The sequence below is a fragment of the Taudactylus pleione genome, unplaced genomic scaffold (assembly GCF_031769625.1).
Source record: "Taudactylus pleione unplaced genomic scaffold, aTauple2 ptg000551l, whole genome shotgun sequence".
NCBI lineage: Eukaryota > Metazoa > Chordata > Amphibia > Anura > Myobatrachidae > Taudactylus > Taudactylus pleione.
In genome coordinates, this window is record NW_028284953.1 from 3276037 (window position 1) to 3303918 (window position 27882).

General features: G+C 45.9%; 1 pseudogene across 1 annotated transcript in view; it reads right to left on the minus strand.

Annotated features, from left to right (window-relative positions):
- Positions 1 to 27882, minus strand: part of LOC148483108 (cytokine receptor common subunit beta-like) — a 181939-nt pseudogene that overhangs the window by 60630 nt on the left and 93427 nt on the right. Inside the window, exon 7 of the transcript XR_015871788.1 lies at positions 17613 to 17761. The product of XR_015871788.1 is annotated as a cytokine receptor common subunit beta-like (transcript). The remainder of the gene's footprint in view (positions 1 to 17612; positions 17762 to 27882) is intronic.

Sequence of the window (27882 nt, forward strand, 5' to 3'; positions counted from 1 at the left end):
TATTAGAAATGCTTTACTGAAAGTGTAAAATCAAATGACCATCTGCCTTCGTCCTGTGGAAAAGTGTGATTTGGTTATGATCACTGGCGAAACTACCATAGTTGCAGGGGTGCCGCTACTATGGGGCCCGGGCTGCCTCCTGCACCTAAGGTGCCAGGCCGGCCAAGCCGTGGTTAACAATGTGCTGCGCAGTGCGATTGGCTGCTTGTCGTTATACCACGCCCCCACAGTGCAGGGGGAAATGTGAAGCTTGCCATCCATGATGGTGGCGCTCAGGGTTCTCATAGTCATGCAGAGGGAGCACATAACCGGGCAGGTGAGGACTGGCATAGCCTCTCCCTAGGCAGGTTTCAGTGGTGTGTGTAGTGGGCTCCATGTGCTGGATGTAGTGGGTTCCCAGCACAGCATGTGCAGTATATTGTCCTCTGGGCCTGATTTAGACCCACTCGCAAGTGCTATGCGCTCACAAGCGGGTCGATGGCCGGGCAGTGCGCACGTGCGGCGTGCGCAAGCCCCGGAGCGAGCGAGAAATCACTCGCTCCGGCGCTCGCATCCAAAAGGGGCGGCTGACGATGTTGATCGACAGCTCGCCCCTTTTGGTAGGCAGGACAGGGGGGTGGCTGGCCAAACGGAGGCGTTCCTGAAGGACTCACAAGTGATGTCAGTGGAGAGCTTCCGGCTCTATTAGAGCCGGAAACTCACTGGGGCTTGCGGCAGACGAGACCCTACCACAAGGGTCTCGTCGCAAGCCCGATAGTCGCGATGGTCGGGACCATCGTGACCATCACCTGGCCGCTCGCTAAAGCAGTGGGTGGTCACCCACAGCTTAGCGAGCAGCCAGAAGGCCGGTCTAAAAAAAAAAAAAAAATGCCCTTCAGACCTGCACAGCTTAGCGAGCGGGTCTGAATCAGGGCCTCTGTGTGCAGGTTCCCAGCACAGCATATGCAGCCATACAGTGTTCTGTTCCCTCTGTAACTGTGCTGCATAATGTGGTCTCTGTTTTTGGTAATGGTTTGTATATCCTTTTATGTCAATAAATATTAATACATAATTAAAGGACTGCAAAATCTTGTGTACTTTCCAGTATAATTGGTTGGTCTATGTAACGTATGGAGGGAATGGGTATGAATTGCCGGCTGTTGGGATGCCTCCTGTCAGAATACTGACAGCGGCATCCCAATGGTTGGTATCCCAACAGGGGTCAGGTAAGTATACTTACCCTTCCCCCTAACCCTAATACTCTCTTCTTGTAGCCTAACCCTAACCCTCCCCACCCTGCACCTTAACCCTAACCCCCCGTTAGTGCCTAAACCTAACCCTCCCCTCTTAGTGCCTAACCCTAACCCCCTAAGTGGTGCCTAACCCTAACCCTCCCCTCTAGGGGTGCCTAACCCTAAACTTCCCCCAAAACCTAACCCTGCTATGGTCCCTAACCCACCCCCCATCCCTGCGACTAACGATAAGGGTGCCCCGGACTTACCTTGTTCATGATGGCGTCCTTCTGCATTTTGGCATTAAGATAGAGGTCGGTTTTTTCGACACCTATCTTAGTCGGGATCTCACTGTCAGTATTGAGACTGCACTGTCGATATTGTCCACTATTGTACACTTCTGTATAACACGCACTAGGTTGGATCTCCCTGTATGGGGCCTATATATCAAATAATATTTACAGGATTCTCCCTGAAAATAGATGTTTTTTAGGGGAAACCCGCAAATATCAAAGTATCCCCCGAATGTACCATGGAGGGACCGCAGTAGATATCTCTATATATGACGCGGCCCCTCCATTTCTGATCACATCCACAGCACCCATAGGTGCAATATGAAGCATTCCAGGGTTTGGCTCCCGCAGCTTACACCATCTAGCCCGCAATGGCCGCTGCACATGAGTAGTCAGCAGACCAGGCATGGGCAGGAGTCCTGAATGAGGAGTGAAGATACCGCTGATGCAGTCACTTTATATTGCTGACTGCCAGATAAAAGGGATGTAGTTCATATGCTGGCGGACGGGATGCCGGTAGTCGAAATACTAAGGCCGTAATCCCGCCGCCCGGCAAAATGCCAATGCTGATATCTCGAAGGGGATCAGGATATTGGCGTCAGCATCGCAATCACTGTAATCCCGACCGTAGGATACGGGGTAAGTATGCGCATTAGCCCAGGGATGTGTGGTTAGGTTTTGGGACCCCCGGGAAAAAATTAGGACTAGGCACCCCCCGGGAAGGGTTAGCGTTAGGCTTCGGGGAGGGGGGGGTTAAGGTTAGGCACACTCCCCCGGAAGGGTTAGGGTTAGGGTGCGGGAAGGGGGGGTTAGGCACCACTGAAGGTTAGGGGGAGAGAGGAGAGGGTTAGTGTACTTACCAGCCTCCATCGGGATCTTGAATAGTCGGGCTTCCAGAGTCAGATTAGGGTTGTTCAGCCAGTCAGAGCTGTTCAGCCACCGGTATTTCATACCCAACCCAGATAAAATGCCTGTCAGACAAACAGATATTTTATCTGGCAGCCTGACACCCAACAAATATTACGGCATACAATGTGGGGCAGATGTACTAAGCTCTGGAAAGGGATAAAGTGGAAAGTGATAAACCACCAACCAATCAGCTCCTAACTGTAATTTTTCAAACACAGCCTGTAACATGACAGTTAGGAACTAATTAGCTGGTAGTTTATCACTTTCCAATTTATCACTTTACAAAGCTTAGTACATCTCCACAGTGACTGTGAGATATCTGTGCTCTGACCCGGGGGAGGAGACATTTCAAAAGGGTAATGTCTGTCAGTCGGCCGCGGCTGGGCATGCACTGCCCAATTTGGCCGACATTTAATTTATAGAATATCGCATCGGACGAGCATGCTGGACAATTCGGTATGCCCCACCAATCAATATTTTACCCTCGGTCACCCACACACAGTACAATTATCAGGGTGATCTGCTGATATTGAGTGGATCGTCCCAATTATTGTATAGTGTATGTCCAGCATAACACATCGCAGGGATTAGAATTGAAGCTAGAAAACTTTACCTACATAATGGTCATGAGACAGGGTGATGGGTTGGAACTAGGACCCAGGAGGGCATGGGAGTACAGGAGAGGTGTAACCAATGTCTCCAATATGCAGCAACCAACACGCAACTCAACTCACACCTCTGCCTCACAGCAGATCACGCTATAATCTTGCTGTAAATGAGAGGGAGTTGCCATGATCTACCATATTGTCATGCACTCCCACCAAACCTGAGCCTGCCCAGTGTCTTGGCAGCCCTGCTGGGACCACCCATTACCAAATGTCTATGTGTGTAATGGCCATTATGGTGTATGGCATAATGTGTAAGGGCCATTATGGTGTATGGCATAATGTGTAAGGGCCATTACGGTGCGTAGCATAATGTGTAAGGGACACTACTGTGCAGTGTATTGTGACTAAGGGGCATTACTGTGTGCATACTTTGATTTGGGGGTAATATTGTGTGGTCATGCCCTTTTCCAGTGAGACTACACCCTTATTTTTTCAAAGCACTCTGATGCCGTGCTCTTCTCCCTTGAGGTGTGGAGGGGGGCAACCGAAACTGTCTCTCTATGACACAGAGCACCAAAATGTGTAGTAATGGCTCTGCTTTGGTGTGCACAGATGTGTCCTCCTCTGTGTTCAGTACCCCTGCCCTAAAAATTCCTACAGTGAAAGCTATCTAATCCTCTACAACTGCTAATCTAGGGTTTGGTCAATTAGGGAAATGTCTTCCCTTTTCTTTGGGTGTGGTCTACACCAATGAAGTGCCAGCTTTACCTAACAGAACCAACCAAATACCAAATATCTGACTATGGCACATGTTTGCATCCCATGTAGGATGAGCTCTGTTGTGTGTATTGTCGAAGCTGGATTACTGGCTGAGACAAGATCAGTTTAAAATTGAATCGCAGTGACACCATCTTGCGACTGGCCGCAAGACGCCATTTTGCGAAATGGCCGCCTAAGATAAACTCACATTTTAGTACATGTGGCAATAATACCATTAGCATCATGCGAATGCATCTGTGACCATTACCATAGGTTACAGCGATTCACTAAAAGCCTATTTCATTACTTTATGTATTATAAGGGATATAGTCCAGAAATGGCTTTGCAGTATTACATTAAGCAAGTGGCCAGGTGACAACTGGCTTGTGTAGATAAGCTTCCTGCATAGTGTTTGCCCATAACGGGTGGTCTTGCTAGAATAAATAAGTAAGCTTCCTGCAATGACACAGGAAAGGTGGGAGGGCCTGCTGACCCAGCATGCTAAAATGTTAGAGACAAATGCACTCATCTTCATACACACATTAACTAGCATCCTTATATCAAACCCTGAATACCCACACATTTCATATTCACACATAAGGTTCCATAAGCATCAAAATGTATGATCTAAGTTGGTTAAGTTAGTTTCAATGCATATGCGTCCAGTGTGTTCCTATTGTGTTGAAGTGTGGAAAATGTAAAAACAGAGTGAAACGAAAGAATGAAACTATGATGGTGGTCAGAAATGATAATATGTATACCGAGGTAGATACAGAACTGCATTACAACCCTGAACTAGGAAGTACCATAATTTAAATGTATAATATTTAGATATGCATAGAATATATTATTGAAATGTTATTTATAGAACACCTCAGACAATGTAAAGTCTCAAATTCCCCTTAAAGACTGCTGTTATAAGACTAGTGCATTCCCACACCTGTCACATGATCTTCCAAGATCCGTGGTGTGCGTATAATAGTAGTTTTATGTCCCCACCTAGAGACACATTATTGATGGATTAAGAACCACCTTGTGCTATCCCATAATAACACTAAATAATATGTAAATGTAAGCCTAAATTAAATTTTAATAGCAGAGTGTGATAGCATGTTGTTCGCTATCAAAGGGTGGACTGTCAAAGCTGGATTACTGGCTGAGACAAGATCAGTTTAAAATTGAATCGCAGCGACACCATCTTGCGACTGGCTGCAAGACGCCATTTTGCGAAATGGCCGCCTAAGCGCCATTTTAGATAAACTCACATTTTAGTACATGTGGCGATAATACCATTAGCATCATGCGAATGCATCTGTGACCATTACCATAGGTTACAACGATTCACTAAAAGCCTATTTCATTACTTTATGTATTATAAGGGATATATTCCAGAAATGGCTTTGCAGTATTACATTAAGCAAGTGGCCAGGTGACAACTGGCTTGTGTAGATAAGCTTCCTGCATAGTGTTTGCCCACAACAGGTGGTCTGGCTAGAATAAATAAGCAAGCTTCCTGCAATGTCACAGGAAAGGTGGGAGGGCCTTCTGACAGGACATGTAGAACTATCTGGCCCAGCATGCTAAAATGTTAGAGACAAATGCACTCATCTTCATACACACATTAACTAGCATCCTTATATCAAACCCTGAATACCCACACATTTCATATTCACACATAAGGTTCCATAAGCATCAAAATGTATGATCTAAGTTGGTTAAGTTAGTTTCAATGCTGAGAAATAAAGGTTTTTGATAACTAAGGTATTATACATGATAAGCAAGGTGTGTTTGGTCTTGTTTTGATGCGTACGCTTTTTACAGCATCCCGGTGTTATCGGTGGAGAGATCGCATCATGCAAACTCAAGTTACGGATCACAGAACTTACAAGCAACAAAATGTTTAGCTGTTGGAATGTTACAGGAGGCGTTATTAGAAAGATTCCTCTGCTGTTAGAGGCAGGGGGAGTCTATTTGAACAAGCAAGTTAAATGTGCGGTAACATATGCTTCTCCTCTGGGAACCAATGACATCAACAGGAAATTTCTCCTTTGTCCTGTTTTAGTCTGGGGGCGATAAATACATGTGTCCGAACACTGGTTAGGGAGTCCATGCTGAAGGTTGTATGAACTGAGGGTCTCTAGTCTGAGGTCTATCTCTGGGTCCAGAGGTGCAGCGTTTGTATACTGTACTTGGGTCTGTAATATTTCCTTTTACGCCTAAATTGTGTATGTATCAATTGCGTGTAACTGACTGTACTTTTACCTGAATAATACTTGTGCGTTGGAACCACAGATTCCACTCCTGTCTTTATTTGCGGTCAGACTGCGTACGCAAATTAGCGTTATTCTTAGAAGTTTATAGGAAGGATATTTAGAAGGTATAGTCAGGGGTATATAAAGGTTCTGATCCAGTTTCGTTAGTTGGGGGCTCGTAAAGAAGTCACTTACCTGCTCACATGGTACATACGGTCATCAAAATTTCAGCAAAGGGTGGAGTGGCCACATGCAGGGTTTGCCTGCAACCGCTTTGTGCTGAAAGATCGCTATCCGTCTCCGTGTGAATTAAGGAAGCTGACTAGAATCCAGGGACAAGAGAGGAAAAAGTTTGTTTTCCTCTGTTGATAGAACCTTGCGTTTAGAGGGGTGCCGCAGTATTGCGTATGTGGCTAAAACACATTTTTGCATACGCAGTTAAAAAGTAATTATACGGTTGTGTGGTAGTCGCATTAATGTGTATGCGGCTGGTCGCACAACAGCGTATACGTACATCCGGTTCTGCTGCCACGTGTTTGAACAAAGCCATTGAGATTTACATTTTTTTTTCTATTACCAATATCTGGGTTAAACGTGTATTTTTCTGCGCAGGAAAAAAAGTGTGTAACAGTGAATACTTGTTGAATAAAGTTAAGGGTATCGTATGATCCTTAAGGGCTAGGTGCAAGGGTTAGCCTAGCCGCTCGGTAAGCAGCTTTACCATTCAATACACAGTAGCAGGTGTACATGTTGTCTTTGTTGTATAGAGGTGCGTGAGAGTGGCCGACATATAAACTCTCATAGGTCTGGAAGTTACCTTACTAAAGCTTATCCGGGTGTGGAAGTCGCCTGTTTCAAATCTTATCCAGGTGTGGAAGTTGCCTTACTAAATCTTATCCAGGTGTGTGGGCGCCGCCGACTTAAAATCGTCCACAGGTAAGTGAAAGTATCTTGATTGTCTTTCACCAGTTTAAATTTTTATTGAAAAGCGTAGGAGTTGTCTCAGAATGGGAGCCACGCAAACAGTAGAGATGTTAGGCAATGATGTGCTGCTAATGGAGGCTCCGATTGGATCGGCCCGTCGTATTATGCATACTAAGTACGGTACTTATGCAATAAGGTATTGTGATTTATGGTTTAATATGACGAGGAAGAGTGTTAGACCGTTTCCCAGAATTGGTAGTTTTGACAAAAGTGTGTTAGACAATGTCCAGGATCACATCAGTATGGTGCGATCCCGAGAGAAAAAGATTAAGTATTTTGAATGTTTAAAACTATGGCAGCATGAAGGGGATGCTTGGCTTAAGAATGTGCAAATGACGCAAACTAGCGTTGCGAGCGCATTGCCAGAAAATACGTCCGCGACGCTGAGTTGCAATACGGGCGAGCCGCAAATTGGCGCACACGTGCGGCAAGGTAGCGTCGTGGAGAGTATTGCCAGCAGTTCACGCTCACCTCCCCCACCTTATGTGGATGGAGGTGCAAGTACAGTTACCAAAAATACCCATAAAAATGTAACAAGTAATTTGTACCCCCTCTTAAGTAACCATAAAGAAAATGTTTATGATGTAGATGATGAGCCTATTGTAATGTCTGCCATTTCCCATGCTGTGCAAATGATAGCTGCTGCATCACCACAATCACGGGTGGTACCGCCATCTCCATCGGTAACAGCAAGGGAAGTGTTAATACACTCTGCACCCATTAAGGAAGTTGTTAATACCATACGTAGCAGCAGCAGATTAAACCCCCAGCCAGGTAACCAGGTCAGAGGTAGCAACGCTGCCGGTCTGCATCCCATTCGGACAATAACTGTCCCGAATGGAAATGCGGATGCAAACGGTGTCGTGCCCACGAGGGAAGTAGTAATGCATTGTCCATGGACAAGGGCAGAACTAAATTCCATCATAAATGATTACCCTGATCCAAAAAAGGAATTAGCCAAATGTCAAAGATTTTTGAGAAATTAGGGTAGTTCTCATGAGCCCACTAATAAAGATTGGCGTGTGGTGTTAAGGGCCTGTCTACCACGCAATACCGATGTGACAAAATTTATCACGGATTGTGTATTTGATGGCGACGTTCCCTTAACAGACCAAGTAAACCAAGGTAACATTTCCCGCATTGTGACTCAATTGGGTGTATATTTTCCAGTAGTAGTTAACTGGAACAAAATCTTCACAATCAAACAAAAGGAGAGTTAAACTGCAGAAGACTATTGCGACAGGGCTCTGCAGGCTATCGCCCAGTACACTGGGATAGAAGATATTAAAGATAGCATTCACCACAGGGGAATGATAGTCACGATATTTATGGACGGTTTAAAAGAGAATTTAAAAACTCAGGTTCAGACCTCACAGCCTGGCTGGAGGGGACTTAGAATAGATAACCTCATAGAGTCTGCCATAGAACATGACAAAAACATCTCAAAAAAGAGGGAGACCCAGAGCAAAAAATTAAAGTATACAAGCTCTGGAGGGAATGACGGTAACATCACAGCCAACAGACACGCTTGCACTTGCACACACACTCATGTCAGAACAAGTTGCTCTCACTAACTCCACTCAACAACAAACACAACTCTATCCCACTAATCCAATGAAACCACAGGTCCCAGGATATCCACCTACTTCTTATACCCCACAATACCCTTACCCTCCCTATCCTTACCCATATCCACCACCTTTACCCTCTGCTCAAACTTCACAACAACACATGCTTTCACCTGAATCACGGACATGTTTTAGTTGCAAACAAACAGGACACTTAAGTAGAAACTGCACAGTAAAAAGAGTATTGACCCCACATCAGGGCAAACCTAGATATCCCCATAAGGGATATGCACATAGGCCAGCAAATGTTCAACAAGCACCAGCTCCAATTGTAGCTGTAAATGCTTTATTGGAGAATGGTAGCCAACGCTAGGGGTCAGGTCATACCTGTAGTCAGGTTAACGGGAAGTACTAGGGAAGAACCGGTCTTGATGGTTGATGTAGCTGGTACTGAATATCCTTTTCTTGTAGACACAGGGGCGACCAAGTCAGTGATGAAATCTCCCGTTAATTTACAGGTGACCAACGAGACAATACCAACAATGGGTGTGACAGGTAAAGTGGAACGTTATCCTTTAACAAAGTCCGCAGAGGTTATTATTGGGCCATTGCATACCAGACATTCTTTTCTCCTGGCTGCCGCGGCTCCTACTAACCTGCTGGGCAGAGACTTGTTATGTAAAATGGGATGTGTCATATATTGCACCCCTGATGGTGTATATTTAGATATCCCAGAGAGAATGGTATACGAGGTGCGGGATATGTTAGACACTCCTCAAAGGATAATGTATCACTCTACCGTTTTAAAAGAAAATCCATCACAAGTAGATGAAATGTTGTCCCAAATTCCAGATTCCCTTTGGACAAAAGATGGACAGGACACTGGATTAATGGCAAACGTAAGCCCAGTAATGGTAAACTTAAAAGGCGGTAGGCAAGCTCCAAAAATTCCCCAGTACCCACTAAAACAGGAAGTAGAACTAGGGGTGTTTCCAATAATTGAGCGATTATTGCAACAGGGAATTTTAGTTCGTACAGCTAGTGTAGCCAACAGTCCCATCTTTCCAGTAAAGAAGAGTGGTGGGAGGGGTTATAGGCTGGTGCAAGACCTTAGAGGTGTTAATAAGGTAGTAGAGAGCCAATTCCCTGTATTGCCAAATCCAGCTGTCATCCTGATGCAGATCCCACCAAATGCAACCCATTTCACTGTCATTGACCTCTGTTCTGCTTTCTTCTCTGTGCCTCTCCACCCTGACTGTCAGTATCTATTCGCATTCACATACAGAGGTGTGCAATATACATGGACACGATTGCCCCAAGGTTTCATAGACAGCCCCAGTATTTTCTCCCAGGCATTGCATGACTGTTTACAAGCTTTTCAACCTGCCAATGGATCAGTTCTAATTCAATATGTGGACAATTTATTGCTATGTTCTGACTCTTTTATGTCATGTGTGAATGATACTAAACTTTTGTTACTTCATCTCTTGCATACAGGACACAAAGTGGCTAAGGACAAGTTACAGCCGTGCCAGCCCAGAGTAAAATATTTGGGACACTGCCTAACCCAGGGGTTACGACATCTCACAAATGATAGAATCCAGGCCATACAAAACATGACACTGCCGCAGAATCAACAGCAAATTCGTACCTTCTTGGGAATGTGTTTATACTGCCGAATGTGGATCCCAGGTTTTTCTATTTTGGCCTTGCCTTTACAGGAACTAGTCTCTTCCTCAAAGCCCGATTACATCATACACACTGAGGAATCAGAACAGGCTTTTCTTAATCTCAAGGATAGTCTGGCAAAAGCTCCTGCATTGGGAATACCCGATTATGAAAAACCTTTTGATTTATATTGTACGGAAGCCAATGGTTGTGCTGCAGGTGTCCTTACACAAAAACATGGTGATGCCAGTAGGCCCGTAGCATACTACAGTGCCCAATTGGACACGGTAGCAAGGTCACTCCCCACCTGTTTGAGAAGTGTAGCAGCTACCGCTTTATTGGTGAGTAAAAGTGAGGACGTAGTATTTGGCCATGATATGATTGTCTACACTCCCCATGCTGTATCTGCTCTGTTGAACTCAGCTCAAACCAGACACGTCTCCTCAGCTAGGTTCACCAAATGGGAACTAGCCCTAATCACTCCTGCAAATATTACTGTTAAATGTTGCAGTACGCTGAATCCAGCAACATACTTACCATATGTACAACATGATGTACAAAGGGTGGAAGGAGAGGAGTTGCTGGCGGGAGGTGAGTTCAGCAGACATGATGATACTCACGATTGTATGACATATCTGAATCAGACCTTTACTGCTAGACCTGACATACTTGACACACCTTTAGAGAATGTGGATGTAACTTTCTATACGGATGGGAGTTGTCATAGACAAACAGACACAGGTGAATTATGTACAGGTTATGCTGTTGTAAATGACACAGACATCATGGAAGCTAAACCTCTCGGTCCTCCTCACTCAGCCCAGGTGGCAGAGTTAGTAGCACTGACTAGAGCATGTGAACTGGCAGCAGGCAAATCTGCTAACATTTACACTGACTCGAGGTACGCGTTCGGGGTGGTGCATGATTTTGGGGCTCTATGGCGTCTGAGAAATGTTATGACAGTAGCAGGCACACCAGTTGCACATTCCCGACACATAAAACATCTCTTAGAAGCAATCCAACTGCCCAAAGCAGTGGCAATAATTAAATGCAAAGCCCACACATATGAGGATGACCCGGTGTCACTGGGCAACAACAGAGCCGATGAAGCTGCAAAATGGGCAGCAGGGTTAAAAATATCTTCCCCAATTGAAACAATTATGTCATTCCAAACCATTGATATGTTGAAATTAATTGAGTTGCAAAATTTGTGTTCAATTCAGGAAAAATCCATTTGGAAGTCCAAGGGGTGTGGGCAAGAGTCTTCTGGGCTCTGGAGGGATGGACATGGTAAGCCAGTAGCCCCCAAGGCATATTACCCCAGCCTGGCTGAGGCAGCACACGGTCTAACTCACCTAGGTAAACAGGGTATGTGCAAGTTGGTGAGGGCATACTGGTGCGCACCAGATTTTTCTTCACAAGCAGAGAAGATAGCAATGTCCTGTCTGACCTGCTTGAGAAAGAACATAGGGAAAGCGATCCCTACTGAACCCACATTCCACCGACTGATGGACCTTTCCAGGTGATACAAATTGATTTCATCCAATTACCACCCTGCAGGAACCTTAAGTATGTATTAGTGTGCACAGACGTATTTTCCAATTGGGTTGAGGCCTACCCAGCGGCCACTAATACTGCTGCGTTTACCTCCAAGAAAATAGTTCAGGAATTTGTATGCAGGTACGGTATCCCTAGAATCATCGAGAGTGATAAGGGTACCCATTTCACAGGTGATGTTTTTCAAAATATGTTTAAGCTGATGGGTATTAATAGCAGACTTCATACCCCCTACCGACCGCAAGCCAGTGCCAAGGTGGAGAGAATGAACGGGACTATTAAAAATAAATTAAGTAAAATTATGGCAGAAACTGGACTAGGATGGCCAGAAGCATTACCTTTGGTCCTACATAGCATGAGGACCACTCCTAGACCTCCTCTGAATCTGTCCCCATTTGAAATACTATTCGGCAGACAACCTCATTTGATTATAAGTCCCCAGAAAGACTTGAAGGGTAACAACGAGGTAACTGTAAAGTATCTTATATCAATGAGTAGGCAGTTAAAGCAACAGCAGCAGAAACTTAAATTGTTGTCTAATGATATGCCTGAAACTAACTGTCATGATGTTGAACCAGGAGAATATGTAATGATCAGAAATTTCTTGCGTTCAGGTTGTTTGACTGATCGGTGGGAAGGTCAATACCAGGTGCTGCTGACGAGTACTACATCTTTGAAGGTGGCCGAGAGAGATACCTGGGTCCATTCCACTCACTGCAAAAAGGTCAATCAACCGGTGGAGAAACAAGGCGGAGACAAGGCTGATAGTGTGGACCTGACGCTCGCGAGCTTGTTCCGGGAGGATTGAAAAGGTCGTAGTGAGATACCTGAGAGAAATTTTTGCAGGACTTGTTGTTAAAATGGACGGGCCTGCTGTGTTCATTCTCATATTCTCTTTTAGAGTGTTCACCATCCTGGTTGGTTCGGGAATATCCAGTTTCTGTGATGGGGGACGGATTGAGGAAACGGGAGCTGATGGCAGTGCTGATGGAGTGGAGAAAGGAGGAGTGCAATGCCAATCAGGGTAGTGTCTTTCCAATCTTAGTACTGTTATTGTTAAAGAGCTGTCATTCCGGATACTCGGGGAAGGTGTGGAGGGTTATCGTCTGAGGATTCCTGTATTTGTGAGCTTTGTGGGTCCCTAGTTGATGAGAACTGTATCCAACCTAAATATAATCTGTACTGGGGTGGGTATCCTCTAGAGGATTATCATAGCATGGTAGGCAAAGTGTTAAATCAAACTGATTGCTGGGTGTGTTCACATGTGCCACAGGGACAGCATAATGTAGGGTTGGTGCCATTTCCGCTGAATACCACGGACATTTTAGAATTACAAAAAGGGAAAACATTGGATGGAAAATTCCTCTCATCCAAACCACCTCATTTCAAACTCTAACAATTCTAAGTAGATAGATCACTTTTGTGTTTAAACATTAAACCAACCCCAATAAACCCGGAGGTTGGGAAGTGACGGGGAATAATCAGACGATGACCTTCTCACAAAGAGCTGATAATGAGTCCATAAACTATGATCTGTTACGCTCAATTAAATCCAGTGGGAAACATTTTAGGTACCGGTATACATTGAGTTCCACCAAAGAAATGATTGGTAAAGTACCAGATGGTTATTGTGCTAAAACAATACAACCAGAAACTTGCATATACCAGATGGAAGAGCCTGAGATAGGATTGTTTGCAAGAGAAATGTGTTTAATGATAATGATGCATACCATTCCTTATGTTCTCCCTGATAATGTATATTTTATATGTGGAAGAAAAGCGTATAAATGGCTCTCCCCGAGTTCCGAAGGTTTGTGTTATCTGGGAAGAGTAGTCCCAGAAGTTATGACCCTCACACATGTTGAAATGTTGGGAATACATAAAAACACACCGCCACCATATCTTCACACACAATATGAACACAGAGGCAAGAGAAATATGATACCTGGTGATATGCATAAAGCCGCTCAGTTAATCAGTGAGACAACTGGCTTCCGAATGCCAGAATTGCTAGGGGTACATTAAATTTTAGATATATCCAGGAACTTGCTAAATTAATAGATAATATTACCAAGATGTATGATGACACATTCAGGTACACAGGGAGAGAATTGCAAGCGTACAAGAAAGAACTAGTGCAACACACGCTAGTGTTGAATTATTTAACAGCTGTTACTGGAGGGTATTGCGTAACATTAGCCACCCAATTTGGAGTAAAATGTTGCACATATGTCACCAATGATACCAGTGACCCTAAGGAGGTGATAGACCAGAAGATGGATGAGATTCTGCAGCTAAAGTGGGAATTTCGTAGAACCATAATGCATCAGTGGCTGAAGCAGGGGAAAAGATAGAAGGATGGGTGTCATGGCTGAACCCAGTGAAATGGTTCTCAGGTCTAGGAGAATGGGTCCAGGAAGTGATCGTCAGCATAGGCAAATTCTTGATCCTTATACTGACTGTCATCATAGTAATTGGCATATGCGTCCAGTGTGTTCCTATTGTGTTGAAGTGTGGAAAATGTAAAAACAGAGTGAAACGAAAGAATGAAACTATGATGGTGGTCAGAAATGATAATATGTATACCGAGGTAGATACAGAACTGCATTACAACCCTGAGCTAGGAAGTACCATAATTTAAATGTATAATATTTAGATATGCATAGAATATATTATTGAAATGTTATTTATAGAACACCTCAGACAATGTAAAGTCTCAAATTCCCCTTAAAGACTGCTGTTATAAGACTAGTGCATTCCCACACCTGTCACATGATCTTCCAAGATCCGCGGTGTGCGTATAATAGTAGTTTTATGTCCCCACCTAGAGACACATTATTGATGGATTAAGAACCACCTTGTGCTATCCCATAATAACACTAAATAATATGTAAATGTAAGCCTAAATTAAATTTTAATAGCAGAGTGTGATAGCATGTTGTTCGCTATCAAAGGGTGGACTGTCAAAGCTGGATTACTGGCTGAGACAAGATCAGTTTAAAATTGAATCGCAGCGACACCATCTTGCGACTGGCTGCAAGACGCCATTTTGCAAAATGGCCACCTAAGCGCCATTTTAGATAAACTCACATTTTAGTACATGTGGCGATAATACCATTAGCATCATGCGAATGCATCTGTGACCATTACCATAGGTTACAACGATTCACTGAAAGCCTATTTCATTACTTTATGTATTATAAGGGATATATTCCAGAAATGGCTTTGCAGTATTACATTAAGCAAGTGGCCAGGTGACAACTGGCTTGTGTAGATAAGCTTCCTGCATAGTGTTTGCCCACAACAGGTGGTCTGGCTAGAATAAATAAGCAAGCTTCCTGCAATGTCACAGGAAAGGTGGGAGGGCCTTCTGACAGGACATGTAGAACTATCTGGCCCAGCATGCTAAAATGTTAGAGACAAATGCACTCATCTTCATACACACATTAACTAGCGTCCTTATATCAAACCCTGAATACCCACACATTTCATATTCACACATAAGGTTCCATAAGCATTAAAATGTATGATCTAAGTTGGTTAAGTTAGTTTCAACACTGAGAAATAAAGGTTTTTGATAACTAAGGTATTATACATGATAAGCAAGGTGTGTTTGGTCTTGTTCTGAGGCGTACGCTTTTTACAGCATCCCGGTGTTATCGGTGGAGAGATCGCATCATGCAAACTCAAGTTACGGATCACAGAACTTACAAGCAACAAAATGTTTAGCTGTTGGAATGTTACAGGAGGCGTTATTAGAAAGATTCCCCTGCTGTTAGAGGCAGGGGGAGTCTATTTGAACCAGCCTGTTAAATGTGCGGTAACATATGCTTCTCCTCTGGGAACCAATGACATCAGCAGAAAATTTCTCCTTTGTCCTGTTTTAGTCTGGGGGGGGTAAATACATGTGTCCGAATACTGGTTAGGGAGTCCATGCTGAAGGTTGTATGAACTGAGGGTCTCTAGTCTGAGGTCTATCTCTGGGTCCGGAGGTGCAGCGTATGTATACTGTACTTGGGTCTGTAATATTTCCTTTTACGCCTAAATTGTGTATGTATCAATTGCGTGTAACTGACTGTACTTTTACCTGAATAATACTTGTGCGTTGGAACCACAGATTCCACTCCTGTCTTTATTTGCGGTCAGACTGCGTACGCAAATTAGCGTTATTCTTAGAGGTTTATAGGAAGGATATTTAGAAGGTATAGGCAGGGGTATATAAAGGTTCTGATCCAGTTTCGTTAGTATTTTAATACAGAGAATGATGTACACTTGTATGTTGCGCCAATATTAATTATATGTGTAAGAGCACAGACTATGAAGTGGGAGGAGTCATGTATAGAAGGGGAGGAGTCTATGCCAGGAGCCAGATGCTGACACCAAGGTAGGCCTGTGTGTTTTTTAAATGCCAGGGCCTATTTTTAGTCCCAGTCCGGCCCTGGTAGTGCCCTTATGCAGTGCCCCCAGTAGTGCCTCTTATGCAGTGCCCCTTATGCATTGCCCCCTTATGCAGTGTCCCTTATATAGTGCCCCCAGTAGTGCCCCTTATACAGTGCTCCCAGTAGTAGTACCCCTTATGCAATACCCCCAGTAGTGTCCCTTATGCAGTCAGTGTTCCCAGTAGTGCCCCATATACAGTTCCCACAGTAGTGCCCCTTATACATGCCAACAGTATTGCCCCTTATACAGTGCCTCCAGTAGTGCCCATTATGCAGTACCCCCAGTAGTGCCCTTTTATACACTATCCCCAGTAGTGCCACTTATACAATGTCCCCAGTAGTGCCCCTTATGCAATGCCCCCAGTAATGCCCCTTATACAGTAACCCAAGTAGTAGTGCCCGTTACACATAAAATACACAGACATACAGAACACAAAATTTGACTTACCCAAATCCCCACTCCTCTCGTCCCACTCAGCACTATTGGAGAGACATCATGACGTCTCTCCCTTCACCCATTGTGGGAGCCAGAAGACAGAGCTCATGAGTGAGTTCCAGCCAGGCGCCGGCCCTCGGTGCAGCAACCAAAAAGAATCTGTATAACCACTGGCATCACAAGGGGGGTGTGGTCACGTCCCCAAGAGTGTCAAACATGAGCGGGCGTGGCTTCACATGATGAAGCCATGCCCCCTTCCCCCATGTGCGGTGCAAGAACGTGGATCCTGGACCAACCACCGCACCTGGTGCAAGTAAGGTAAGTGACGCCACTGCGTCTGACTCTGGCTGCTAAAACAAACACACCGCCACCAGGTACATCACTCCAATTACTTATTTGTTCATTAAAATTCAATAGTTCAATAATTATTATTATTATTATTATTATTATTATTATTATTATTATTATCAGTATGTTTTTGGACCAGAGGAGGAAACTAGAACATCCTGATGAAACCCAGAAAACATACAGTCCATACAGGCAGCAACTTTGGTTAGAATCAAGGGGCCTGATGCACTACAGATCGCTACTGTGAATTCAACTGCGATTACGCAACCAGTCTCACTGCAAAAATATGCTAATGATTCCATTCTCAGTGCCGTCACAGCCAAACATAAGGACGCCCACTTTACCTTACACACAAGTCTGCAAAACCATTGGTAACATACGACAGTCACAGCCTCACGCACACTTGCACAAGGTCTGACCTTACTCAGGAATTGCTAATCTCATCGCAAACAGTGAAAGCCCAAGCTGAGTATGGCATCGCAATGGCAAATTTATGCACGCCGCTGTATCGGCGTCCAACCGCACTGGCACGTCAGAATCCATTTAGTCAGTACCATAAATGCATTTCCATAGAACTGACCTCATTTGACTTCAGGTCGTTGTCTCTCCAATAGCAAAGTTGATAGTAATATACATATTTTTCTGATTCGTTTTGATCTGACCTCCAGGTGGGGATAAAATCTCCTTCCTTTGTTTCATTTATATTTAGGATTCGGGGAAGAAGTTTAACTGAGGGAAAAAGGACATTTATATCAAGTTATAAACCACAGTAAAATGGTGGAATATACACTTCAGCACAAGTTCTCAGGACCCCAAACAGTTCACGTTTTCCAGGTTTTCTCCCAGAATCACAAGTGAAATAATTAGCTCCACCTGCGCATCTTTTAAAATGTGTCCATGAGTAATGACTACACCTGTGCACCTGCAAAGTGACCTGGAAAACGAGACCTGTGTGGGGTCCTGAGGGCCGGTGGCCTGATTCAGCACAGATAGCAACTGCAACAGCGTATGCAGATCAGTCGATGGTGCGTACATGTGCATGCGTGAGTTAGCATAGCGATCGCTTTGCAATCACTCAAGCAGAATGAAAGCCAATACAGAGAGTGACAGGCTGTGAGGGTTTGGGGGAGTGGTCGAAGAAACGCAGGCGTGCCTGTCCGTTTGAACGCGGTTTCCTGGGCATGCATAAATTAGCCACTGTGACGTCATACGCAGCTTGAGTGCTCACTGCGTTAAAGAAGACTTGCAGTTTCTGCGGCACGTCAGACCTGCTGTAACTCACCATGAGGGGCCGATGTTACTCAGTGTTACCGATGTATACGCAGGACTGCAAGGTATACGGATGTGAGATAGTGGTAGTGGGCATCTCTGTGCTGGTGTGAGACGTCTATGCGATTGAACTCTTTAGCATATTAGTAGACCTCCGTGCATGCGATTACGGAGCTGCGATCGCATGCATGCTGAATCAGGGCCGAAGTTTGAGAACCACTGGACTTCAGCTATTGATTGTCTTTTAAACTAGGTTATCCTTGCTTGACAGGAGATGTGTCACCTGGAGAACATCTTGTTTATTTCCCCCTCTAAATAGAAACTGATAGAAAAGAGAAAAACAAAACAAACAAAATATCTGTGTGAAATTCAGACTAGGGGTGTGCACCGGCCACTTTTCGTGTTTTGGTTTTGGATCTGGATCTTTCTTCGTGTTTTGGATCTGGATTGGTTTTGCCAAAACCACCCTTCCGTGTTTTGGGTTCAGGGTTTTGTGTTTTGGATCTGTATTTTTTTTTTAAAAAAGCATAAAAACAGCTAAAATCACAGAATTTGTGGGTTTTTCTGCTCCTATACTATTATTAACCTCAATAACCTTAATTTCCACTCATTTCCAGTCTATTCTGAACACCTCACACTAGTGTTTTTATGTCCAAAAGGTTGCACCGAGGTAGCTGGATGACTATGCTAAGCGACACGAGTGGGCGGCACAAACACGTGGCCCATCTAGGAGTGGCACTGCAGTGGCAGACAGGATGGCAGTTTGAAAAACTAGGCCCCAAACTGTACATAATGCAAAGAAAAAAAAGAGGTGCAAGATGGAATTGTCCTTGGGCCCTCCCACCCACCCTTATGTTGTATAAACAGGACATGCACACTTTAACAAAGCAATCATTTCAGCGCAAGGGTCTGCCACACGACTGTGGCTGAAATGATTGGTTCGTTTGGGCCCCCACAAAACAAGCTGGCAATTAATCGGTCCCTGCACAAACTGGCTCTAGGGAGGCAAGATGTCGTCTTCATCCTCCTCATCCACCGATTCCTCATCCTCTTTAGTGTTGTGTACATCCTCATCCTCAAAGAGTATTAATTTGTCCCCGCTGGAATCCACCACCACAGGTCCCTCTGTACGTTCTGGAGGCTGGTCTCCCTGGAAGAGTTGATAATTCATTTTTATGAACATCATCTTCTCCACATTTTATGGAAGCAACCTCCTACACCTTTCGCTGACAAGGTTCCCGGCTGCACTAAACACTCTTTCGGAGTACACACTGGAGGGGGGGCAACTCAGGTAAAATAGAGCCAATTTGTACAGGGGCCTCCAAATTGCTTCTTTTTCCTGCCAGTACAGGTACGGACTGTCTGACATGCCTACTTGGATGCTGTCACTGATGTAATCCTCCACCATTCTGTCAATGGTGACAGTATCATATGCAGTGACAGTAGACATGTCAGAAATTGTTGCCAGGTACTTCAGTCCGGACCAGATGTCCAAACTTGGTCCTGCCTGCCCTGCATCACCACCAGCGGGTTGCTTAGGATACCTAAGTTTTTTCCTGGCAGCCCCAGTTGCGGGAGAAAATGAAGAAGGAGCTGTTGACGTGTCATGTTCCGCTTCAGCTGACAGTGTTTTCACCAGCAGGTCTTTGCACCTCTGCAGGCTTTTGTCAGCCGGAAAGAGAGACACCACATAGGCTTTAAACCTAGGATCGAGCACGGTGGCCAAAATGTAGTGGTCTGATTTCAACAGATTGACCACCCTGGAATCCTGGCAAAGTGAATGAAGGGCTTCATCCACAAGTCCCACAAGCCAAGCGGAATCGCTCCGTCTTAGCTCCTCCTTCACTTTCTCCAGCTGCTTCTGCAAAAGCCTGATGAGGGGAATGACCTGACTCAAGCTGGCAGTGTCTGAACTGACTTCACGTTTGGCAAGTTCGAAGGGCTGGAGAACCTTGCACAACACGGAAATCATTCTCCACTGCGCTTGAGTCAGGTGCATACCCCCTCCTTTGCCTATGTCTTAGGTGGATGTATAGGCTTGAATGGCCTTTTGCTGCTCCTCCATCCTCTGAAGCATATAGAGGGTTGAGTTCCACCGCGTCACAACCTCTTGCTTCAGGTGAAGGTGGGGCAGGTTCAAGAGTGTTTGCTGACGCTCCAGTCTTCGGCACGCAGACAGTGAATGGCGAAAGTGGCCAGAAATTTTTTGGGCTACCCAAAGTGTCTCCTGCACGCCCCTGTCACTTTTCAGAAAATTCTGCACCACCAAGTTTATTGTGTGAGCAAAACATGGGACATGCTGGAATTTGCCCAGATGTAATGCCCGCACAATATTTGTGGCATTGTCAGATATCACAAATCCCCAGGAGAGTCTAAGTGGGGTAAGCCACTGGGCGATGATTTCCCTCAGTTTCTCTAAGAGGTTGTCAGCGGTGTGCCTCTTACTGAAACCAGTGATACACAGCGTAGCCTGCCTTGAAACGAGCTGGCGTTTCTGAGATATTGCTACTGGTGACGCTGCTGTTGTTGCTGCGTAAGGTGATACATCTACCCAGTGGGCTGTCAAAATCATATAGTCCTTAGTCTGCCCTGTTCCACTTGTCCACTTGTCCGTGGTTAAGTGGACAGTGGGTACAACCGCATTTTTCAGGACACTGAGGACACTTTTTCTGACGTTTCTGTACAGTCTCAGTATCGCCTGCCTAGTGAAGTGGAATCTAGATGGGATTTGGAACCGGGGACACACTACCTCCATCAATTGTCTAAATCCCACTGCACTAATGGCGGATACCGGACGCACGTCTAACACCAACATAGCAGTCAAGGCCTCAGTTATACGTTTTGCTTCAGGATGACTGCTGTCATACTTCATCCTCCTCGCTAAGGACTGTTGGAGGGTCAATTGTTTTGTAAAAGTAGTGGTGTTCCTACTTCCTCTCTGGGATGATGAACGAATCCCAGCAGCAACAGCAGCAGCGGCAGCAGTAGACGTAGCAATGCAGGATCCTCCGGAGGAATCCCGGATAGGAGAGTCAGTCATGCCAGTGACATGGCCTGCAGGACTACTTCCGATCCTGAATATGGAGGAAATTGACGAGGACGGAGTTGACGGTGTGGTTTGCAGGCGCTTGGATACAACAGGACAAAGGGATTTAGGTGTCTCTGGACTGCTTACGGTCTTAGCCAAAGTTTCTGAACTTGACAGTAACTTTTTATGAACGCACTGCAGGTGACATATAAGGGAGGATGTTCCTAGGTGGTTAACATCCCTACCCCTACTTATTTCACCTTTACATATGGTACATATGGCAAGACAGTTGTTGTCCGGATTTGGATAGAAATATTGCCAGACCAAAGAGATGGAATGTTTGGTCTTCTGCCCAGGCATGACCGTGATGGGCTTTTTCATCCCACGGACAACAACTGTCTCCCCCGGAGCCTGATTTAAACAAACCACATCACCATCAGAATCATCCTCGCCAACTTCCTCCTCAGCGCCAGCTACACCAGTAACCTCATCCTGTTGTACTTCAACAGTGACATCTTGAATTTGCATATCAGCAAGTGGACTGTGGGTGCTCCTTTCAGCACTTGCAGAGGGCGTGCAAATGGTGGAAAGAGCCACCTCTTCCCATCCAGTGCTGGGAAGGACAGGCATCGGACTCTCCATGGGGATTTGTGACATCTTCTCAGAACGCACAGTTCTTCGCTGTGCTTTTGCCAGCTTAACTCGTTTGATTTTTTTAGCGGGATGAGGGCTTCGAACGTCATGTGAAGCTGAACCACTAGTCATGAACATAGGGATAGACCTTAGCCGTTCCTTGCCACTCCATGTCGTTAATGGCATATTGGCAAGTTTACGTTTCTCCTCAGATGATTTAAATGTTTTTTTAAGGTCATTTTCCTGAACTTTGTCATTTAGGATTGTATATGCCCTCTACTATGACATTGGGCATTGGCCTTGGCAGACGACGTTGATGGCATGTTATCGTCTATGTCATAACTAGTGGCAGCAGCTTCAGCACTAGGAGGAAGTAGTTCTTGATCTTTCCCTATTTTATTTTTATCGGAGAAAGTTTGGTCCTCAATTTATGTTATATTGAAATATACGTGCGGCTAAGGCGCACACAAACACAGAAAATAATTTTTTATTATTGTTGGAGACTAGTGCACTTTGTGGGTTACACCACCCTTTAAGAAATGAGCCAGCCGGCTCTTTACTTATGGGACACAGGTGCACGCTTGGCGCTGCTCCTTTGTTGATGCAAGTGCAGCTACAGTGCACACAATTCACAAAGACAGAAAAAAAAAAAGAATTTTTTACTTTTTGTGGAGCGCACTTTGAGGGTTACACCACCCTTTAACAGACAGACGCATGCTTGGCTCTGCTGCTTTGAGGATGCACGTACAATGCAGACAATTCACAAACACAGAAGAAAATTTTTTATTTTTGTTGAAGTGCACTATGGGGGTTACACCACCTTTTAACAGACAGACGCACGCTTGTCGCTACTTTGTTGATAACCGTGTGGCCACAGTGTACACAATTCTGATAGAGCCAAAATCACTCCAGGGCTTGTGGCAGGGAGACCCTACCGCAGGGTCTCCGTCGCAAGTCCGATGGTCGCGATGGTCAAGACCATCGCGACCATATTTTTGGCCGCTCGCATATGCTGTGGGTGGTCACCCACAGCTATACGAGCGGACAGGAGGGCCCTGATTCAGAGTGAGCGCTCTGGTCAGAGCATCTGGCTCTGAATCAGGCCCACAGTGCACACAATTAACAAACACAGAAAATAATTTTTTATTTGGTTTGGAGTGCACTTTGGGGGTTACAGCACCCTTTAACGGTCAAGCCAGCCGGCCATTTACTTATGACACAGGCGCACGCTTGGCGCTACTTTGTTGATGCACGTGCGGCTACTGCGCACACACTTCACAAACACAAAAAAATATATTTTTTTATTTTTTTTGGAGTGCACTTTGGGGGTTACAGCACCCTTTAACGGACAAGCCAGCCGGCCCTTTACTTATGGGACAGAGGCGCATGCTTGGCGCTGCTCCTTTGATGCACATGCAGCCACAATGCACACAATTCACAAACAAAGAAAATAATTTTTTATTTTGTTTGGAGTGCACTTTGGGTGTTACAGCACCCTTTAACGGTCAAGCCAGCTTACCCTTTACTTATGACACAGGCGCACGCTTGGCGCTACTTTGTTGATGCACGTGCGGCTACTGCGCACACAATTCACAAACACAGAATTTTTTCATTTTTTTGCACTAGGGGGAGCACCCCTGATGGACAGAGCACCCCCTGGACAACACTACAGCACCCCTTTAGGACTGGGACACTGCACAGGACTTTGGAGTGGACACAGCCCCTATGGACAACTGACTGCACAACACAGTCCAGCCAGCCCCTATGGACTTTGGAGGAGCGGACACAGCCCCTATGGACAACAGCAGCACAGCACAACACAGCCAGCCCCTATGGACTTTGGAGGAGTGGACACAGCCCCTATGGACAACAGCAGCACAGCGCAGCACAGCGCAGCACAGCACAACACTACACTGCACTACACTACACAGCCCAGCCAGCCCTAACTCCCACCCTCGCTCTTCATTGTCCACAGCCGATTGAGAAAATGGCGCTGACGTGGGTACCTTATATAGAATCCCAAACCCGCGAGACCCGGAAGGCGGGATGATGACGTTTAACCTCGATTTCAGATCCGAGTCAGGTGGGAAAAGTCGAGCCTGACTCGAATCGGCCTCAGATCGGGGGGGCTCAGGGGGGTTCGGATTTCAGAAATCCGAACCCGCTCACCCCTAATTCAGACCCATTCGCTAGCAAGCGATCGCTCGGAGTAAGCAAACTCTTTCAATGTGCGCATGCGTACGTTTCGTATTGCGCATGCATGAACTAGAATGAGCGATGGGGAAACTCTTGCTCGCCAAGCATAGACAGCCCAGCTGAATGAGTGATAGGTCAAGTCCTTTGTGGGTGGTAACAGGGGCAGGCCACTGGAAAACGGGGGGAGTGGAGGTGCGAACGCAGGCGTGCCTGAGAATTTTAACACCGTTTCAGAGGCGTGCATAATTAACAGCCAGCATCATAGTACACGTCACCTGCTAGAAATATACACTGAAGTGCTCGCAGTGCTTGCGGCTGGGTATAGTCAACCTCAAGAGCTGCGATCACTTCCGATGGTGCTCAATGTACCAATGGTTTCATGCACTTCCTGGAGATGATGTACGCAAGTGGGTGTCTTAAGACTGGCTGGTGGGCGTCTACAAGCAAAGAGTGATCACTCGCCAAAACATATTAGGAGGGCTTATGACTTGCCCTGCGAGCGGCTGCCTTGACGTCACTTAGCCGAATTTCCATATGCTGAGAGCGAGCGATTGCATCTAGCGAACGGGTCTGAGGGCCTGATTCAGAGCTGAACGCTGTGACCAGAGCGCTCGCTCTGAATCAGGGCCCTCCTACCTTTTTTGGAGCATCCTCATGGACGCTCGCATAGCTGTGGGTTACCACCCACAGCTATAGCTGTTGCATAGGTGTTCACAAATTCTCCACTGCATAGCCATATGCAGTGTGAGGTCTCATAGTGTGCGTGACCATTAGGTCAGGGCTTGTGCAAGTGTGCGTACGGGTCTGATGGTACTCGATTGGAAAGTGGGCGTCCTTATGTTAGGCTGCGATGGCAATGTGAATGTAATTGTTTGCATATCACCGCTGGTATTAGCAATTGTGTTGCGTGCGCATTAGCAAAATAGCGATCCATGCTGAATCAGGCCCTAAATTAACAATGTTCCTAAACAGTAGGCAGGCAGTATCATAGCACTAGGAGGATTGGGGTTTTGATCAGGACCGCTTGGGCTATCTGGGACGACTAAGACATTGGTGTAGCTGGATGGTTGAATAATACTACCCTTCATGCAGTCCCATATCAGTAGCAAGGATATCACGGGTTGCCTGGAGATGGCAAAAGCAACATATAGCTGCAAAGGTGTTGATAGCTGAGAATTTGAGAGACGGGTCAGCAATAGACACTAACAGACCCGGTAATGGGGCCCTGGGATCCGGCGTGTGATAGGCAAGCAGGGGGTACCAGCCAGCAGCATAACATCCTCACTCACTTTTTTCTTACTTGAAGCACAGCTGGGCAGAGACCATGTCTGTGGCATACACACATTAAACAAGTACCAAATTCCCACTCAGTGGGGAACAAGAAAAAACATTGTGTCCCATGGATGAAAATGACTGATTCTTAGGGCTAGACTTACTAAGAATCTATTCTTACCCAAATTTGCCTAACTTTCAGCATGCTCAGTACCGCAGGGACACGGGAGAGGTTTGTCAGCTCAAACACTCACATTACCAAGAATCTTGTTTGCTGAATCATGTTTTATTGATGGTGTATGAGTTTTCAGCCTGTGTTCCCTGTGTCTGACTGCAGCCAAACACACCGAACATGCAGCCAGCACAGATCAGTGTGATACGTGCAGGCTAGTATTAGTGTATATTGCTAAAAATTTCAGTGCAAAAAACAGAAAAAAAAAATGGGTCTCCCCTCCCAAGCATAACCAGGACCGGGCTTTTTGAGCTGGTCTTGGTTCAGGAAATACAGGAGGGAAAATGGCATTGGGGGCCCCGTATGTCAATGAACCAGCACCGGACTCCTAAACCAGTCCTGGGTGAGGAACTATGGGGAAAAATGTGTGTGTATGTGTATTTCCTTCAACAAGCTCTGGGCTCTTAATGCCATAGCTGGGGGCAGGGGTGCCGAGAGGGGGGGGAGCGGGTACAGATTACCCGGGCTTCCTGAGGGGCCTGGTGGGGGCCCGGGTCCGGCGCCACTCCCCCCCCTCACAGCAGCCCAGCACACAGCGTGTGCTGAGCCGCAGTTGGAGACTGCTCGTGGCTGCTGAGCAGCAGCCGCAGCAGTCTCCTATGCCTGTGCAGGGGAGCGATCACACTGATCGTGCCCCCCCCCCTGGCTTTGCGCCGGGCAGAGGCGCTGCAAATCTTTTTTTTTCTCGGGAAAGGGGCATGGCCACGCCTCCCCCGCGATTAGGCCATGCCCCCTATTAGCTAGGCCCGCCACAGCTCTTAGCGGGCCTGGCTGGGGGGGGGGACGCTTCACTGCAGCCTACAACTGAAGCATTCATCACCCCCAACTAGTCAGCCCAGGCTGGGGATCCCGGGGATGGTGAGGACCCCACCAATAAAGGGGTTCCCCCTCTCCAGAGTATCCCAGGCCGGGGCTGAATCCAATGGCTATACCCTGCTTCCCTGGCTATTAAATCGTGGGCTATACGCTGATTACCATTCTCAGGTATCCAGGTCCGCTCTCTGTGAGCCATTACCTGAATTCCATCTGCTGCTGTAAATCACTATCATCTGTCAGTGCTGCAGTTTCCACACTGCATACAGACTTGCCCTCCTGCTGCTCTGATACAGAGCCAGCGTGTGCATCTGCGGCTCATACCATCTGCTGCTGTGTATCACCGCTTGTATCATCTATGTGGAACCTGTTCTACGTCGGTGCTGCTGGCTGCTGCTAACTAGTGCATGCTAGTTACCTGTATTCTGAGAACTCTGTGCTCTGTGGTTCACTTCAGGTTAAATGGCTTGTGCTGACCTTGTACTGGTTCCCCTGTGCTGTGTGCTATTGTCTTTGGCTGGCTCTGAGTAGGGTGCAAGTTCCGGGGCTAGGGTTCAGAGTGCAGTATACAGTCTGTACACTGAATTGTCCAGTAAGCTGTATTACCTATCCTAACTCTCACTGGGTTCTAGTTCAAGGTCTTGCATCCGGGTTTTAGCTTCCTCAAGCTCTACCCTGATTACATAAGACCCCGATTCCCGCCCTGAGTTCTGAGTTCCTCTCTGCGTAATATCCCTTGTCCCTGGAGTGTGTCCATGGTCTTGCCGGCCTTCGCAGGTCACTAGACTAGGGGCCGCTCAAAGCAGGACTGTTCACTCTGGTTCCAGTTCTTTGTTTATGCATATCACCAGCCCGTGGTTCCTACGTGGGCATTAATGTGCCTATTCTCCTGTGTAGACTCATGAGTCAGAGTATCATCAAGCCTCCACGTTTCCTGTGCACTTCAGTCCTACCCAAGGGTCCTAGGCCAGATCTACAGAATACTAAAACTGTGACAGTTTGTTCAAAGCCTATAGATCTGGCAGGGGAACATACCTTAAGGGCAGACGCCATGGGGTATATTTACTAAAGAGAGAGTTTTTAGAAGTGGAGATGTTGCCCATAGCAACCATTCAGGTTTTAGCTATTATCTTCTAGAAGGTGCTAGTTAAATATAAAGTAGAATCTTATTGGTTGTTATAAGCAACATCACCATTTTTAAAAACTCCCACTTTAATAAATATAACCCGATATCGGATTTGACTGAACGTGTGACAGACATGAGATGGTCCAACAGCAAATCATACAGTATCCACGGGAGTTATCCGCCAATATGAAAAGATTTCAGATCTCCTCAGCTGAAAATTCTAGGGTGTCTATCTCCTAACAAAGCTTAGTAATTAAAGTGAATGGAGGTAAGGTACCAAC